Source organism: Tenrec ecaudatus, chromosome 2 (assembly GCF_050624435.1).
Source record: "Tenrec ecaudatus isolate mTenEca1 chromosome 2, mTenEca1.hap1, whole genome shotgun sequence".
In the NCBI taxonomy this organism is placed as follows: domain Eukaryota; kingdom Metazoa; phylum Chordata; class Mammalia; order Afrosoricida; family Tenrecidae; genus Tenrec; species Tenrec ecaudatus.
This window is the reverse complement of record NC_134531.1, coordinates 48959398-48979263: the sequence shown is the minus strand read 5'-3', so window position 1 is coordinate 48979263 and position 19866 is coordinate 48959398.

Here is a 19866-nt window from a genome sequence, read left to right as displayed (position 1 = left end):
ATCCTTGGGTCGCTGATGTTGGTTTACTTCTTCCATGTGGCCTTAGCTGACATTTCACTTAGATGGCTGCTTACTTGGAAACAAGGTTTAAGAAGTCCATTTGCTATTCTATTTGATAGCTGGGCACCATCTAAATTCTTCATCACACTTTGCTATAGCACTCATATAGTCTGTGTCCCCTTCCTGAGGACACACATCTAGCAGGTCCATGCTATAAGAACTAATTGTTCTTAAAGTGGAGTTAGGATAGAGTATGAGCTCAAAATTCATTCCTGGATCTGCTTTTTATCTGCCTTTGACTCCTCTTCAAGACCTCCTGGCTAATTTACAGTAAAGAATTGTGTCGATCATCTCCCTGGAGCTTAAGGATCCTTCATTAATAGTATCACTGGTTAGCCCCGGCACTAGTGTTTAAGACACTTTTGAGAGAGGGATATTGGGCCAATGTAGGCTAACTACGTGTTGTAAACCTCAATTATTCACCTACAGAGAATAAATCCTTACATGGCTGTACATGGTTTACACACAAAAAATGAGATTTGATTGTCAGGGAAAATTTACAATAATATTCATGAACAATGTCAATCTCAGGTCAGAGTCATACATATATATATATATCAGATATTAATTAATATATATTAATACAGCAAGCAGGTCATGGATGTACTAAGGCAATGTTTATATGCCTACTGACAATTCAATACTCTTCGTATAGCTGTCTTCTGCTTCTTCAAACACCATGAATTTTCAGTCTTAAGTTCTCAGGTTACAGGTGCGTTTGAGGAAGAGACCAGTTCACCTAGTGGAGTTTCCGCATCGGATTCCTCTGGTATGGCCTTTGGAGTGTGTTGTGAGTCTTGAAGATCCAGGATTCAATGCCCTTATCTATGGCACTTGGCCTGGGTCCCCAGGGTGTGTACAGAAACTCGGGCTAATGTGGCTTCTTAGGTGCATATTACCAGGCATACACCCGACTTAGGGTCCTTAAAAGTATTGTTAGTCATCCCCCCCCACCTCCCACACACATTAGGAAGTTGGTCCTCTCCCTTGTTCTACCAACAGACATGCACTTGTCTTCTCCCAGATGTGTCTGTTCCCCTTCCCCTCTCCTGACTTGACTTTCCCCTGTTTCCCTCATCAGGATGGCATGGCAGCCACTCAGTGGTCAACATCCCTTCCCCCTCCCTTGACCATTTGATCCCAGCTGACGTGAGAACCCTCCACCAAAGTGACCTTAAAGGTACACACCAGAGATGAAGGTGCCTGGTTCACTGGTCCCAGTCAGGCTCTCTACCAGGCTGTTGGCCACCCCGGCCAGCATGTACCATGACTTTCACTCATGGCATCGTATGTATATAGTAGGTTTAAAATGTTCATGAATAAATCCATTATCTTTGTATCCCATTTCCCACTAACTTTTTCAAGTCCCCTTATAGGTACTACATTTTGTTTATACATTGACCTGTTGATTTAAATTGTTTATACCTTTTGGCAATTGTGTACAGTTCAATTTTAATGGCTATGATTATAGACAATATGGAATTATAAGTTTACATATGAGACAGTAAACAAACTTTTCCCTATTCAAAACAACTTCAAGAGCTACTGGAGCACAAAATGTTTTTTTGTGCATGAAACATGGTGCCATTATTAATGGGTACCAATGGTGAGAGGTAAGGAGAAAGGTCAGTTACTACTTAATGGAAGTCAGTAGAACTGACTTTCAGTTTATGGTGATGAAAAATTATCATTGACTAAGCGCAGTATTGCACAACCAACTAATAAAATTGATGTCAATATATTTCAAAATTGTAAAAAGTTGAGTTGGAAAAAGTTGTCATAACTTTGCATGGCAGCCACTAAGTGGTCAATATCCCCTCCCCATTCCCCATATACGCAACTGCATTAGTCTGGGTAAAATAGAGAAACAAATCCATAGACACTCATGTGTATAAGGAAGAGGTTCATATAAAGGGTAATTGTACTTTAAGAAAGATTCCCAGCCCAGTCCAGATCAAGTCCTTAAGTCCAATATTAGCTCTTATGTCCAATACCAGCTTATAAAGTCCTCTTCAAACTCATGAAACACATGCAATGACACTGAATGCAGGAACATCACTGGCCAGTGGGTGGGAGTCTTGTGAATTCAGTGGCATTGTAAGCATCTCAGTGTTGGCAGCGGTCTCTACGTGGCTTCTCCAGGTCCAGGGTTCTGGCTGCATCAGGGTGGGTCCATGTGGCTTCTCTAGCTCAGGGCACTAGCATAGTTCCATGTGTCTTTTCAGCCGCAAATGTCTCCCAGGGAGTCAGCAGAGAGAGAGATTCTCTCCTGCTTCCAAGGAGGAAATACCGGAATTCCCAGGAGAAGGCCATACCGATTGACAGATTAGACTCCATCCCTTCACTCTTAATCCTTTAAAGTCCCAAATTGACAGCAGATTATGTAACAACCACAGCAACACTGTTACTATCTGTACATAAAGTAGTGACTGAAACTACTTGTATATAATCAAAGACCTTATGGGTTTATGTGTAGGGTGATGGATTCATGGGACATTCCAGTTAATTAGCTTCATATCACATTTAAGGCTTCTGTTCCACCTCTTAGTTGATTACATAGTAGCTAGGGTCTTTAAAGCTGCAAGTAGCTCCAGGAACCCAAGCGGAAGGTGAATTTTGAGAACGACGAGTGCAATGAATGTATAAGGGTGCTTTACTCAATTGATGTATGTATGGATTGTGATAAGAGTTGTATGAGCCCCAATAAAATGATTTTTTAAACCTGCAGGTAGTTATTGAAAGTACAATGGCTATCTATTTGTTTGAAGCCTCAGCAGTAGGAGGAAATGTAGGAGTACGAAGAGAGAATGGATGTATGATTAATTGTCTCTATGAACAATTACCTCCTTTGCCATAAGAGCAGAAGTACGGGATGATGTCCAGCTACCATTACTTAGCTTTTAGATGAATGATTCTACAAGAATTATGATCAAAAGGGGATAAATGCAGAACAGAACTTCAAATGTTCACATAATCTTAATTTCCTGGAGCCATAGAGGCTGGAAGAATTCCTGAAATTATTGCCTCGAGATAATCCTCAAATGTTAAGCTAAAAACAAGATTATTTCAAAAAGTTTGTAGAAAAGGTCTATTAATATTTAATGTCATCTTCTCCATGAACGTTTGAAGCATCCTTGTGTATTCTCTGAAGTTTTCTTAAAACCCAATAATAGATTGACTTAAGTAGTAAAGAATGTTTGCCTTAAGCATTATGCTCTTTTAAAACCTATCTGTGTGGGATCAGTTTGACAACAGCCACTTAAAGGGTTACATAGGAAACTTAGGGGACAGTTAATTTATGCTCATGGGGATGGCACAACATGGACTAAGATGGTGAGCATGGTTGCCCGACTCAGTGAGCATCATCAATGTCACTGAAACGTACACTTCCTGGAGCTTGTGACTCAAGTCCTCATCCTTTGCTTCCCCTGGTGAACACTACTGCCAGCTACTACAAGAGAAAAAATCCCTCTCTTCAGTAGAGCCCCCCCCCCCCTTTTGGTGACCTCTCTTTCGTTACTGAGCTTTTCTGGAAGCATGAAGACCTGCTTTGCTTTTTGAATGTTTTGGGCTTCTGACTCTGAACCCAGCATTTGGCTTCTCTCTGCAGGACCTTCAGATTTGGGACTCAACAGCACCCCAGGCCACCAGAGACCCTTTCTTCAAGTTTGTGAGCTTCTTTGAGATGTTGCAGTGAGTCACAGCATCCCGGCACCTGAGGGGAGGTACTCACCGGAGGAGTGGGGAGTGAACGCAGGGCTGTGGTATCATGGAAGAGTCGGACATTTGGGACATCTTTAGTTTCCAACCCCTTGGAATTACTCTGGTATTAATTCTTCCAAAGGAAATTATTAACACACTGGTCCTGTACAATTCCATCTATGTTTTACTTTCACTAGAGAGTTAAAAGGGAAAAAATACCACAAAAGCAAAACCCTTTCACTTAAAAAAAATAAGAAATGTTCCCTTTCCCCCAGTTAGGTCTCTTTCAGGGTTTTCTATTGGTGATGCCCTTTCTTCTTCTCCCTGCCCCCCTTTGACCCCCATTAGCATTTTGCTTCCGCCCCTAGGATGACAACTTGTCTTGTCAAGATTGAAGTAAAGCACAGTAGAGAAGTAACAGGGAAGGTCTTGATTGGTGTATCTTCAGATGGCTTGTTATTTGAACTAGAGAATAAATTTTTGAGTACTTCTGAGACCAAAGGAACGCCTTTGATTCACGTCTTATGTTTTGGGTGACACATTTTGCTCAAGTTGTCTGCTCATTTCTTGCCCCTCTCCGTCCTGCTTCTGTCTTTCTTTTTCCCTCTTTAATTTATGATCGCGTTTTCTTTGTTGAACCGACCCATACAGATTTGCTTATGGCAAGTTGCTCTCCTTGAGCAGAGCAGTGTTTCCAATAGCTTTAGATCAGTGTCCCCCACGTTTGTGCCCGCATCCATGCCTCCTTCCCCTCCATAAATCCTGGCGCGCAGCAGACGCGTCCAGCTGCAACCGCTCCTGTGCTCTGGAGCAGCGAGCCAGCTGTTTCAGCGAGCTATTGTCGTGAAGCAAACCACTTACACAGTGGCTTAAAATAATGATTTCATCGCCGTGGCTCTTTGAACTGGCTGACTGATGTCTCGACTGGCCTTGCCTGGGCTTACGGATGGCCTGCATTCAGCTGGAGCCTAGACTGTCCAAGATGGCCTCACACACAGTCCAACAGTTGGTGCTGGCTGCTGCCTGAGCTTCCCGCAGCTTCCCGCCACCCCCAGGGTCTTTCATCCCCCAGCAGGTGCGCTGGCTTTCTGCTCAGCAGTCTCAAGTGCGTCTTCCAGGAGAACAACAGTTTAAGTTGGAAAGCCTCTACGGCGTAAGCTTTAAAACATTGCTGCTGTCCCTTTTTAGTGGCTACGGAAATCCGAAGGCCAGCCGGATTCAAGGAGTGAAGAAATAGATCTTCTGTCCCAGTGGAACCCAAAACCCAACCGAACTCACTGCCCTCAATGAAGTCAGACTCAAAGCAAGCCGGCAGGACAGGGAAAACCGCCCCTAGGAGTTTCCAAGACTGCCTCTCTACGGGAGTAGAGCCCCCGTCTTTTTCCAGGGTGGCGGCTGGTGGATTTGAACTGCTAAGCTCGAGGTTAGCAGCTCCACAGGTAACCACTAGAGCACCAGAACCCCTGTCTTGTTGGAATGAGGGATAAACACCCCATACACAGTGTTGTCCTCCAATGGATGGATTGTGATAAAAGTTAATACGAGCCCCCAATAAAATGATTACCAAAAAATGTGTTCCACGATAGGAGGAAGAGGTGGCCTTCCTGGTAATTTTTCAATCTTCCACCCGAGGTCCGTAGCGCTTTGCAGACGTGTGTTGAACCCTAGTTTGCAGGGTCCCCCTGACTGCGGAGGCCTGTCAAGCTCCCTGCGAGGGGCCATTGATGGAACCTCACGCTAGGCTCGGGGCAGGCAAAAACAAGCGGCAGAAGAGCCACGGAAGAGCTCTCTCTAAAAAAAACCCTCTTTATTAATAGCCTCTTAGTCTTTGAAACCACGTTGATGCCATCAGCAGGGGTCAGCTCGAAGAGCCTAAGACAAAGTTATTTAAGAATGTGATCACCAGGAAAACATGACTCCTTTGTAAAATTTGCCTGTGGGGTCAGTATTTACTGTGTGGCGATGTCTAAAAAACTTTAACTTAGTCTCTTCTTATTTCTTCAAAACCATTTTATTTTTATTGGGCATTAATACCAATATCATATCATGCCATAGTTCAGTCACATCAAGCAGCATCACACAGTTGCTTCCACAGTCAGTTTCAAACATTCTCTTCCTTCTTGAACTCCTTGACGACAGCTCCCTTTTATACCCTCTCCCCCTGCCGCCCCCCCACTGTACCTCCAACAACCCTTATTCCACTGGCTGTCTCTATAGGTTCATCAATCCTGGGTTTCATAGACTGAAAATCATATAATACAAATTCAATGACATAATACATCTGAGATAAATCCCAATATGAACAAACAAACCCCCCAAAATACAGAAATGTTGAAAATCAGAACAGGTGTAACATGCACCGGAGGGGGATCAACTGACAAGGTTTTAAACATTCAAGTCAGGTTTATCATTTTGATTGTCTATAGTCATCTCTCCAATGCACTCTGTTTGGTAACTACTTTCCTCCCATCCCTCTACTATGGACAGAGAGAAATCCCTGGGGGTTTATTTCCTATGTAGATCCCCAAAATGTGTCTTGGGCTCCCACTGTCATCCATCCCCTTCTGCAAACCAGAGTCTCACACTTTAGGTTCTGATACTATTTCCTCCTTTGACTTTGGATTATATGATTTACAATCCTTGTGTCACAGATGTTGGTGTGCTTAGTCTATGTGGGCTTTGTTGACATCTCACTTAGATGGCTGCTTGTTTGGAAACAAGACTTTAAGACCTCATATGCTATTTTATCTGATAGCTGGGCACCATCTACTTTCTTCACCATACTTTGCTATAGTTCCCATATCTTCTCTGTTTCCTTCCTGAGCGTGAGTATCAAGCAGGGCCATGATGTAAGAACTTATTGTCCTCAAATTGTAGCTAGGATTTAGTCCAAACCTATTTCATTTTTGTTATATTACTTTAAAAAGATTTTCAAAACAAGCTTCTCCAAACTCTTGTTACAGTGCACTTTCAGAGTCATGTGGACTGGGATTTGACTCTCAGCTTTTACACTTCTCTCTGAGCCTTACTTTCTCAACTCTGCAATAACACTCAAACCCACTGCTGTGGAGCTGATATCGGCTATAGCAGCCGTACGGGCCACAGTCGAACTGCTGCATAGGGTTTCAAAGCTGTAAGAATTTATGAAGACAGACTGCTACAACTTTCTCCCACAGAGTGACTGCTGGTTTAGACCACCGACCTTTGGTTAGCAGGCAAACAATTTAACCACTGCACCAGCTTGCTCATGTGAAATTAAAAATAATTTTATCAATGTCATTTCTTTTTGTTAGTGATTTATTTATAGCCATGTGACCCATTTCCGGTCAATTATTCATAAGATGGAATCTTCTATGAGCTGTGAAGGGCATCCTAAAAAGAAGTCCTCACCCCTTTTGACCCCTTTCTTGGTGTTTTCTGCTTTAAATACTATTGTGTAAAGATAAGATAGCTAGTCAAGAGACAGTCCTTATGTTGTAACCAAGAGGTGACAAGATTAAGAAAGAAAGGCCATTGACTGAGATTAGTGAAAATGTAGGATTGGAAGGAGATTCTGACGGAGCTCCTTAACTAACTTGTAATTATTCACTTCCAGAATTTTTTTTAACTCATGGTTAAACCAAGTTTTTAATTTATAGTAGGTAAGAAGATAGAGACTTTAACTTTTGATTTCTAAGAGACGCTTTTCAATCCGTAAGGATTTATTCAGCACTTACTAAATTCAAGGCCCTAAAAGGTCTTTTTCTAGGTCTATATTTTGAGAAGATCCTATGATCTATATTTTGAAGATCTTTTCCCTTCATTTTTACTATACCCCCACCAGAAGTTTGAATACATTTGTGTAAATTCTGAACTCAAAATGAGTAATGAACAAATATTTTCTAAGCCATAGTTTTTAAAACATAAATCGGGATACACCTACTAGAGAGAGTGGTCTTGACAAAGTTGCTTAGATTCTCTGTGCTTTGTTTTCTTCAACAACCACCAAACCAAACTCACTGCCATCAAGTCACTGCCAACCTATGGGACAGGGTAGAACTGTCCCTGTGAATATTTGAGACTCTAAATGTTTACAGGACTAGAAAGCAGGGCCATCTTTCTCCCGGGGATCAGCTGGTGGTTTTAAACCCCTGACCTTGCTTATCACAGCCCAGCGTGTAACCATTATGCCCCCAGGGCTCCTCTCAACGATCAAAGGTGGACGATAATAGCACGTGCTGACACTTAGTTCTTCTTGTGAGATTCAAGTGAAGTCTGGTGTGCCGACTGGGACATGCTTCCTTTAAGTACTTGGAGGCTATGCCAATACTGAGCTTTAGCGCCCTTGCCAAGATGGCCGATGGAAGCCACAGGGAGCCCCGGTCTGATGTCCACAGGGAGAGCGACTTCAGAACTGAACCTCAAAGATGTTGAATCAAGGCTACTGCAAGCCTATATAAAGAGACTTTATATTCACTTCCTGTCATCACCACCAGGAAGCAAGAGGAAGAGTTAACTGACACTGCTGACAGTTCTGCGGAGCTGCAATGATATGAATTTAAGGAGCAGAGGGAGGGAGGGAGAGGGGCTTTCATTTGTGATCCAGGACGCAGAGCTATAAACATATAGCACTCCTGGGAGCTTGAAAATATTCATCCTAGGACCTGATGATTTCTGTGCTGGACCAGGGGGTGGCCTCTGGGCAGTCCTGCTGGTTAAGGGCCAGTGCTTGGAGTCACACCTTCCTCATCTCCAGCTCTGGAAATCAGGAGGCAGCTGATATGGAGAAAACAGGGTGGCAACTTGAAGACAGTAGATCCATAGTCGGGTCACTTTCTGCCCCTTCATACTCATATGGTTTTCAACTGATCTCTCCTTCCTCCTCCGAGCCAGGTTTCCAGAGGGTTATGCTGTCTTGTAAGGGGGTGCCTGGATTATATCCAAAATCAAATGAGATAATGTCTATGAGAAAGAACCTATGGCACTAAAGGAAGAATTTCAACTGCTCTGAAAGTGTTAGCCAAATCAAAGCATATCTGCATTCTGTTGGGCTACCTTTCTTTGCAAGGGGCAGAGTCAGTTGACCAGTTGCCGGTGATCCAAATTTCTTGGCATAGACGAGTGAATTCTTCTAGTGCTGCATTAGCTTATTGAAGTATCTCAGTGATTATTCTAGGTTTTCCAGGAGCCTTGTTTATGTCTATTGCCTTCAGTACAACTTGAACCCTTTCCTTCGGTATAATTGGTTCTTAATCATTTACTGCTTCTTGAAAAGGTTCAAGAATATTCTTATTACAGGGAGTGTTCATAGTAAAATGTTTGAAAGGAGATGAGATAAATCTTACATATGAAAGAGATATTGGCTAGAAGAGCCAAGACATGGCCTCTGGGGCGGTGACTTGCTCACTGAGGCTCTTCTGGTACAGTGACTGTGCTTTCCTTCTTTCTCCCTTTGATGTTTCCTGTACCGTATAATATTTCCCATCAAATACTTCGCTGTTGTAACACCAGGCTTGCGTTTCTTCTTCAGTTCTTTGCATTTGAGCTGTACTGAACGTGTTCTTCCTTTAAAGATCTGGAGTAGGCTTCAACCCTAGGTAGATTACAGTTACCCCTCCATCACTTCCGACGGCAACCATTTCCCGCCACCTCCTCCCCACTCTTCTCCTTCCCCTTCTCTTTTCTGTCATCAAGCTAATTCCTACTCAAAGTCACTTATTATATAACACATGAGAGAACTGCCCAGGTAGATTTCCAAGACTGTAACTCTTTATGGGAGTAGAAAGCCTCGACTTTCTCCCACAGAACAACTGGTGGGTTTGAACTGCTGACCTTGTGGTTAGCAGCCCCAAGTGTAACTGCTATGCCACTAGGGCTTATGTCCCAGGGTTCTGCAAGTTGCTGTAATGGCCACTAGAATGTAATGTAAAGGAAATTGGCTCACATCTAATGGGTGCTGGCAAGCCCCTAATCGAAATTCAGACATTCACCTGGAGGGTTCATTTTTCCCCAAGGCTGCAGAAACTGGTGAAATCAGGCCTAAAAACTGGAGCAGGATCCAAGGGATGTGCTCCACTGGGGTCCTGGTTGGGAGGGAAGTCCTTCGTCTTGCTTCTCTGTGCAGCAGAGTGGCCCTCGCAGTGCAGACGGCTAGCAGTGACTCCCAGGTCAGTCCTATCAGTGTCTTCCCACCCCCTTCATCTCCAGACCTGTGTGGGAAAAGGTTGTTTGGTGGAAGTTAAAAGACTTTGCCTAGAAGAGCCTCAGTAAACAACTCACGGCCTGAAAGGCCGCTCCGTGGCTCTTCTAGCCATTATCTCTTTCGTATATGAAGAATTGACTCATCTCTTTCAATCATTTTACTGTGAACACGCTCAGTATTCTGAGAGGCCAGAAATGTTTCATCGGATGAAACTCATGAAGGTGTGTAAGCCATCCCTTCAGGGATGTTTCAATTGTCCATTCCAGTTCCCTATCAAACTTTGTGACGCTTTACGAGTAAAGTGGCTACTGATCTCTTGCACCTCCCAGGGTTCCTGAGACTTTACCTACAACACACACTGTCTGTTTTCATGGTCCTCCCCTTCCCCCATCCTGCTCCATTCTCCCTCTGCACTGTTTCTGTATGTAGCATTGTAAAATGAGTTAAAATAAGTTGAGAAATATTGAATTCATTTTTAAGTGTATAGCTTTTATCTCTGTTTGAACATAAATTAAATGTGTACCTTTCATAGTTAAAAAAAATGGGTTAAAAAATACCCAAACCACAAAGCCATTGATTTCAAAAACGACATTGCTTGCTTAAAGGTTCTGAAGTTACGACATGTTAACTTTCTCTTCATTTTGATTGGAGACATCCCGTAATGTTGTAGTTGCAGGATCCTAAAATAGACTCCATTTCAAAATTCAAGGCTGCTTATGGTTTGAAATCACAAACGTTCAAGGTAATAGGTGCCTTCTTTAAAAGCACATGGCGGCTGAAGGCTTACGGTTAAATTTTAATATGATGGAGCTTCATGAATTAAATAGCTGATTCAATTTTTGACATTAATTGATTTAAAACAACAACAAATTGAGGTTTGTAAAACTTGTATGGGTTCTGAAATCTATACTTACAGTTATGAGAGATGTTTGGGGGCAGGGGGAGGAGTGAGTTTTGATGAGATTGATTGAGAGAGAAAGCCTGACTCCCTGAATTCAACTGGATGTCGAGCGTTATGAGAACCATCTTTGAGCAGGAGAACGAATCAGTACAACTTCAGGATTTATAAAAACTACAACATAGTGTGTCCATTGGAGGGTCTACATTCCAGAAAAGACTCACCTGGAGACCGGGGCCAGCGGCTGATGGTTTTCATAAGCTGACAGGTGTCCATGGTGACCTGTTCCTAAGGCAGATGTCAAACCAGGGGGATAGTCAACGGGGACAATAGAGCTGAATGAAAAAACAATCAGAATCTTCTAGCAGATAAGTTAAAGGCTAATTGGGGTTTCACCACCCTCCCACTGTGTTCTTGGGACTTAGTCTTCATGTGTGAGCCTGCCTAAATAGGTAACCGGAATGCATATCAAAATGTCTGCAGAAGTTTGCCAATAAAGTTTAGTCCCTTATTAATAATAAGTTAAAAAGAGGTCTTTGGCAGCAAACTACTATTTGATTTCCTGAGTCCTATTTCCATGCTCATTGATTGTGAATCTAAATAAAATGAATTCTTTGACAACTCTTTCCCCCACTCATCATGTTGCTTATTGGCCCAGTTGTTAGGATTTTTGTTTTCTTTTTGTAGTACATTTCATACTGAAAACTGTGGTCTTTGGTCTTTATCAGTAAGTGCTTCGAGCCTACTTTGCCATCAGTAAACAAGGATATCTGAATCAGTAGCAGCCAATCCTCCCTACAGCTGTAGAAGAATGAATGAACTGGCCTTGAAGGGGAAATCTTAGGGGACACAATGAAGAATCCACCCAATTCCTGCATTCTGCTCACCAAAGGGATACATACAAAGACCTCCTAACCACTCTCAGCCCAGCATGTTTTAAACCATGCAGGTTATTGGGTCATTGTGGATAAATACGCTCTCAGTGTTTGGTGCGCAGCTTCTTGAGGACTTAACTAGACTGTCAGTACCAAGTGTCTCCTACTTCCTCCTCCAGTTTCAGGGAGAGTCCCTTAGCCAGAGGCACTTTATTCACCCCAGGGAGCCCCCAGATGAACATAAAAATGAATATTGTTCAGTAAGCGTGGTATCCACAATAGCTGTCATTTGAGGACACAGTCATAGAAGGAATCCTAGTGGCACTGTTGGATAAATGTCCATGCTTCAAAGCTTAACGCTGACACCACATTGATGACCCAGCCCCATGCCTCTCTCCCAATGTGCCAAAGAGAAGAACACGAGGAAACACGTCAAATCTAGTAAATGGAACATGATGCTACGTCTCACGGCCATTGAGTCTGCTCAGAGTAGAACTGCTCTGGAGTGTTCTCAAGACTAAATATTTATCCTGTGGAGCTTGTGGATTTGAACTGCCACCTTACGGTTAGCACTCCGATGCTTACCCACGGCGCTAATAAGGCTCCTTTTGTTGTACTTAAAGATGTTTAAAATAAGGCAATCATTACATCTTTTAAAAAATGTATAGGTCTAGCACTTCAATTACTTATTCATCCGTCACCTACGTTTCTAGGAGAGTCTGATGCCCTGGGTGACTTCTTAGTGCAGACCCTGCTTCTGGGGCACAGCAGGCAGAGAATCCCAGCAGTAATCACCTTTAAATCAAGAAGCGTTGCTCCAAATGTTCCCAACCTAGACCAGAGCCAGAAAAGTTCACAGCTCTACATTAACATGCTAGAGAAAGATCACATTGCAGCAGCTGCTTACGTGGATTACCTAGTCTAGCCATCCTGCTAAGGCTTAAAAAAAAAACTGTCTGCGTCGTAGGGGAAAGAGAACGTCAAGTTGGTGCTTGTCGGTGGAGCTGTGATTTCCCATTCGGTGCCCCACAAGACTCAGGTGTATCCGACGCTTCTCCTGACTTGAAGGCAGTGAGGAATTTTTGTTGTGGTGCTCCCGCCCCCCATGCTTTATGCCATTTCCAGAAGCACTCTTTGCTTTTGCTAAATTAAAAAACAGGTGTTTTTTTCATTCTTGTAATCTTTCGAAGCCGATCCAAAAACACTTTAGGAAATCTTGAACCTTTCTTACAGCCATTTAATTCAGCTTCCTTAACACTTTACAAAAACGTAAGAAAAAATGAACTTTACTATTGATCTAGGTTTGCTATGTAAAGGCAAGTGGTCCTTTACAGTGTGCGTGCACACCCCTGCAAAAATGTCTGTGTCTGCACAAGAGTTTTGCATGTTAATTCATTTTACTAATTTGTTTTCAACAGTTTTGTTGGCATATAATTCACATATCATATAGTCCAACAGTTCAATTATATCAAGAAGAGTATACAATCATCACCATAATCAATTTTAGAGTAGTATCATTATTAGCTCCCCATTTCCCCCAGCCTCACCTGCCATACCCCCAAGAAAACATTAATCCAGTTACTGTGTCTCTCGATTGACCTATCCTAGATTTCATATACAGAAAAACATTTAAAAAATAAACTAACAAGAATAACAAAGTAAAACACAAGCCTCAATCAAAGAGAAAATGTAAAAAACTAAAATAAATTTAAATGTATTATATAAGGGCGATCAAGTGATAGAGTGCTAAATTTTTACCTGTTGTTTCAGTTACTTTAGCTTCAACATGTGGAGATAGCTATAGAATGATCTTCGTTGTATTAAAGGGGAAACTGAATGACACTTAGGTTGGCTCTCACAATGAGGTATGCAACTGGGACGAGGCTCTTACTGAGCTTTTTATGCTTCTATTTTTCTCCATAGTGCTACTCTCAATAGAACTATCTGCCCATGTTTTCTTTGTTACTGTATATGTCAGGTTCGGTTTTGTACAGAAGCAAAATCATTGATAGTTGTATGTGTTGTATATAGAAAGAGATTTCTATCAAGACATGGCTTAGATAGTTGTAGAAATAGGTAAATTTAGTCTGATTCAATTCAGACTTCTACTAGCTCATAGAAACTGATGCCCAGGAAGCAGTGTGATGAAGCAGAGTCAGCAGGGGCATGGGCTGGTGGACGCAGAGGTCTGAAGTCCCCTGAATGAATCCACTCTCCGGAGCGCGCTGATGGTTCCTGGGGTAGGCAGGTGACACAACAGGAGATTTAGGAACTAGACACAAGTTCCAGCTCTGGCAGAAGACAAAGGGCCAAAGAGACTTTAACTCTGCTTGGCTGTTATTTCTTAAACTAAAAGGCTTAGGACACCAAGGAGGTGTGTGGGACTTACATAATTTCATGCCAACTTGAAGGTACATAAAAGTGTAGGGTGGATTTTAGCTTGTCAATCAGGTCACAGCCTGACGGTGACCCCTTTGTGGGAGCGGCCTTTTCATAAGGTGTGTCCTGGGAACCTCCCTTTCTCTCTCTGCCTTCACCTTCCTGCTGGCTGACCCTGGTCATTGCCAAAGTTCTGGAGATGCTGCTGCCATTATTGGGGCCACACAACTTTGCACCCACTGGCTTGTGCTCTTCCTGAATTCTACATCATTGCAGATGGCTGCGTGAGTCTGAAGAGGGACTAGTGCGGGACTTAAGGACTAGCCCTTTCTTACACATATGTGAGTGTCACTGGATTTGTTTCTTCAGTCGGGCTGACACAAGGTGACATCAGGCTGCAACATAAATGACTGGTTGAGCTCTGCCCCTACCTACCCTTACCAAGAAGTGTCTAGTGGACATAATCCTTAATCCTTACCCTGTGATTACTGTTGGTTAATCACACTGAGGAAATAATGATTAGCATTCAAATATATCTTTATACATGTGATTTAAATACCTGATTAATAAAACCAACAATTTTATTGTGATTTAGTTCAAGATTTACCAAGAAGATCATAAATTTCACATTCAACAATTTATACTCATGTTGCTTCAACTCATCCATTTCCATGCCATCAACCTACTATCTGTGTCCGCATTCCACCCAGTGTTTCCTGTTTCCTTTCCTCCTTTCCTAGCCATCGGTCCTTGAGTAAATTCTTCCCTTTTGATCTTCACTGGTTGATTATTTTCACTGGAGAACTGACTGTTCGACAACATGAAATCGGTTTCAATGTAACTATCTGGGCTCAGAAGTGATATTTATGAACCCTGTAAGATTCAATGTGCATTTAAATTGTTGAATGTAAGTCTTGTGGTTCTGATAAATGGGGGAAAGTTTGAAGTTGTCAAGAATTTTGTCTTAGTGGGAGCCACAATCCTTGCCCATGAAAGCAGCAGTCTAGAGAGCAAAAGATAGATTAGATTAGGGAAATCTGCTGCACGAGACCTCTTTAGAGTACTCAAGAGCAAAGGTGTTACTTTGAAGACTAAGGTGTGCCTGACCCAAGGCATGGATGGAGCATATGCATGTGAAAGTTGGACACTAAATAAGGAAGATGCTAGAAGGATCGTTGCAGTTGAAGTGTGGCGCTGGAGAAGAACATAAAGGCACCGAGAACTGCTAAGAGGACAAACCGCCCAGTGTTGGAAGAAGTGCTCCTTAGAGGCAAGGATGCCAAGACTTTGCCTTACACACTTTGGACATGTTTTGGGACATCATGTTAGGGAAAGTGGTGGGCAGTGAAACAGAGGCAGGCCCTAGAAGATATGGACGGATACAGTGTCTGCAGCAATGACTTCAGGTATAGGAGCAATAGTGAGGCTGGCACAGAACCATGCAGTGTTTTGCTCTGTTGTGCTTATGGTCGATATGTGTAGGAGCCGCCCCAATGGCACTTAACAAAAACAACAACTACTACAACAGTAGGGTTCAGAGATTAATTATTATTATTATTATTATTGATGGGTTCAGAGAGAAGGGGTCATTACCCCCTAGGTAATAAGAATTCTGGACCAAGTTAGAACTTTGAACTATGAGGAACAAAATAAAATTTGAAATGTCACTCTAAGTTGAGGATATTCATACAAAGTTATGAAATACCTGTAAAGCAACTGTGAACCTAAAGCAGAGATCATGTTTCTCATGCTGTTACTTGTGATTTCAGAGTGACGAGGCAGCAGTGAGTTCACTTTTCTGGCTTGTTTTTGTTTTGTAATATTTTCTCATCTTGAACCCCAGCGCTCCTCACACATGACGAGAAGTGTTAGACAAATGCACATGACTGACGTCACATTCAGAAAGGCCCATGAAAAGCATGGTGCTGCTTCTGGAGAGGAAACAAAGTAAAATGAATCAGAATGGTAGATCTCTTGATGTACCCTTTGCACTGATTATTGATGAATAAACAATTAAGGAGTGCGTTTGGTTATAAGTAACCTACCCCCAAACCACTGAGGCTAGCCAATAGGCGGTGGGTGAGTTGTAGACCGAGCAGGGAGTCTGGAAACAAGCACACCAGTGCCAATGTCTCATGGAACAAAGAGGCTTGCCCCTTCTCCTCCTTCTTTTGCTATTCCTGTAATATATGGCTATTGTGTTATAATAGATGGTTCTCATCGGGAAGGGCTTATGTTCCACGTTTAGGCATTAGGGGAAAAAAAGCCAAAAAAAGGCTCAGCTCATGGGAGTTGCTCTGGCACATTCAAGTGGCAATGGAGTCACCTTGGATTCTAATGTTTATGATTAAGCACAAAGTGGGGAACAACGATTGAGTGAGAAGCTAAAATTGTGAATAGGATGAATTCCTGTTCGGGGTGGGGGGAGTAGAAGACATACCTTTTCAATTTGAAACGACTGCACTGATGTGTTACACAGATCTGGGTATTCGCTCCTCCTTAAAGTTTCTTGATTTTTACTGTCTCCTCTGGAATTATATAGCCTTCATTCTAAAGGCAGTATTAATGAGTTCATGTATTTCCACATACCTCATTCCCTCACATAAACAGTAAATCCAAGATCAAAGATCTAGTCTACATGGCCTGGTATGATGCCATACCAGTTCTGACACACTAGTAGGAATTAAAGGAGCCCAGGTGTCAGAGTGGGTTCCAACAGTGTGGTCAGTCGTTTAAATCCACAAGCTGCATTGGGGAGAAAGGTGAGGCTTTCTGCCCCTGTAAAGAGTTACAGTCTTAGAGACCAGTAGGGTCAGTTCTATCCTGCCTTGTAAGGCTACTTTAAGTAAGAATTAACTCAATGGTAGTGCGTTTGTTTTGACTTGAATAGGAATGGAAGAGATTACCCAATTTCCTTTGTTGTTGTTAAGGTGTGGTAGGTCATGGTCCCTAGGAAACAGCTTCTGAGAATCTGAAGTCCATCCCTATGGTTCTTCCCCAGATCTCTTTGAATCCAATCATTTATTCTTTTTCTTCCCTGGCAGAAGTTCAGGAAATACGGATCATCCACACCTTGGGTCATTTTTCTTTCTACACAAAGTGGATGATCAGCATTGTTTGACAGTCCGTCTTTGAAAAGATCGTCTCTCACCCTGAACAGGCCACAGCATAGCCATGTTCCAATTTCGTCTTTTACCATGTATCAAATTTAATTATCTGAAGATGAAGATTAAAAAAAATAATCAAAGGGAATACATATCCTACTGTGGCCAAAGGTGATTTGAGAGACAAAGGTGCAGAGGTTGTCAATGACGTCGGAGCCTCATTCTTAGCTTATGTTGCTTACTTGGATTTTTTGGCACTGTCTAATCGTAATCGAACATGTTCAATATCTATATTATGACTATAATTTGGTTGGCCTGAAATAACTATGGCCAATAAATTGGCCAATTCTGATCTTCTATTTGTTTCTTTAAAAAAATGTTTTGCTACTTGTTTCTATAAATAAAATGTGATTGGTGCACAGCCACTCATTATTTCCCACAGTCCCTTTCCCACTCCGTGTCTGTGTGTGTCATACTGTGGTGGCTTGTGAGCTGCTCTGACACTAAAAGCTATGCCACCAGATTTTAAATACCTCTAATGTCACTATATACAAAGATGGAAGGAAATACTTAAATGGAAAACCTCGAACTATACTGATAAACAATGAAAATAATAGAGACAAACTTTGTAGCCCTAATATAAGCCATAAATACACTAACAAACACAAAAAACATAAATTCGTATTATTTTGGACAAAGGGGAAGAAAATAGGAAAGAGGAGAAGGTGATGGAGTCAGAGCACACATTAGATTTCTCAAACTAAAAATCACTGCCTTTGAGTCCATGCCCATTCGTAGGACAGGGTGGAACTGCCCCTGTGGGCAGTTAGTATAAAAAGTGAAATAAATAGAGAAAGAAAAACTTGGAGTTAGAAAACTTAATGGGGATGTCCAGTTGTCTACAGATGGGCTTTGGGTCCCCATTCCGCACTCCCTCTCATTCACAATGATAAGATTTTTGGTTCGAGACGAGCCAGTCAGGGTGCAGTGTAGCGATGATGAAACATACAGCTTTCCTCTAGTTCCTAAATGCTTCCTCCGTCCCAACTATCATGATCCTAATTCTACCTTACAAATCTGGCTAGACCAGAGGATGTAGACTGGTACAGTTAGGAATTGGAAACACAGGGAATTCAGGACCAGTGGTGAGAGTGGCGATGGAGGGTGGAGGGTGGAGGAAAGGTGGGGTAGAAAGGGGGAACCGATGACAAGGATCTACATATAATCATCCCCTCCCCGGAGGATGGACAACAGAAAAGTGGGTGAAAGGAGACATCAGACAGTATAAGACATGACAAAATAATAATAATTTATAAATTATCAAGGGTTCATGTGGGAGGGAGGGTAGAAGAGGAGCTGTTACGAAGGGCTCAAGTAGAAGGAAAATGTTTTGAGAATGATGATGGCAACAAATGTACAAATGTGCTTGGCACTATGGATGGATGTATGGAATGTGATAAGTGTCATATGAGCCCCAATAAAATGATTTTTTTAAAAAAGAAATGAAAACTTAATGAGAAGGACATATTTGATATTAAAAATAAATAACTGAGGAAAAATAAATTCAAGAGATACAATATTAAAGGATTCTAAAAGGTAGAATATTGAACATTTTGTTAGATGCTGTCGAGTCAGTTTTGACCCATAGCAACTGTATGTACAAAAGAACAAAACACTGCCCAGTGCTGTGCCATCTGAACAGTTGTTCCTATGTTTGGACCCATTGTTGCAACAAATGTATCAATACATCTTGTTCAGGGTCTTCCTCTTTTTGGGTGCTGCTCTACTTTACCAAGTATGTTGTCTTTTCCCAAGGGTTGGACTCTCATGATAACTTGTCTGACGTACGTAAGATGAAGTTTCACCATCCTTGCTTCTTAAGAAGCATTGTACTTCTTCCAGGACAGATTTGTTTCTTCTCCTGGAAGTCCATAGTACTTTCAATATTCTCTGCCAACACCATAATTCAAATACATCAATTCTTCTTTGATTTTCTTCCTTCAGTGTCCAACTTTCACATGCATTTGAAATGATTGAAAATATCACAGCTTGGGTCAGGCACGTCTTAGACTGCAAAATAATATCCTTAATTTTCAACACTTTCAAGAGCTCTTGTAAAGCATATTTGTCTGTCCATTAGAATGAGTTATTTGATCCTTTGACCGATACTTCATGAGCATTGATTGTAGATATAAGTAAGATGAAACCATCTATTGAGTCAACCTTTTCTTCATTTGTCATGATGTTACCTGTTGATCCAGTTCTGAGGATTTTGATCTTCTTTACATTGATTTGTAACCCACACTGGAGGCTGTAATCCTTGATCTTCATTCAGAATGTGCTTCAAGTCTTCTGCATATAGCAGGTTGTTAAGAAGCCTTCCTCGAAGGCTGATAGCAATAAATGCACACATTAAAACAAGAAGAGAGACTCATGGATGATATGCTGACACAAAACTTACACCAATTAGAGCAGAGTCAACAGAACAGCCCTACTAATAGCAAGAGGATAGATATAATAAAAATCAGAGCAGAGATACAGGAGAGGGAAAACAAGAAAATTATGGAAAAAATTAATGCCTCTAAAAGTTGGTTCTTTGAAAGAATTAACAGAATTGGTAGACCTCTCACAAACCTAACTAAAGAAAGGAAGGAGCAAACAACATTT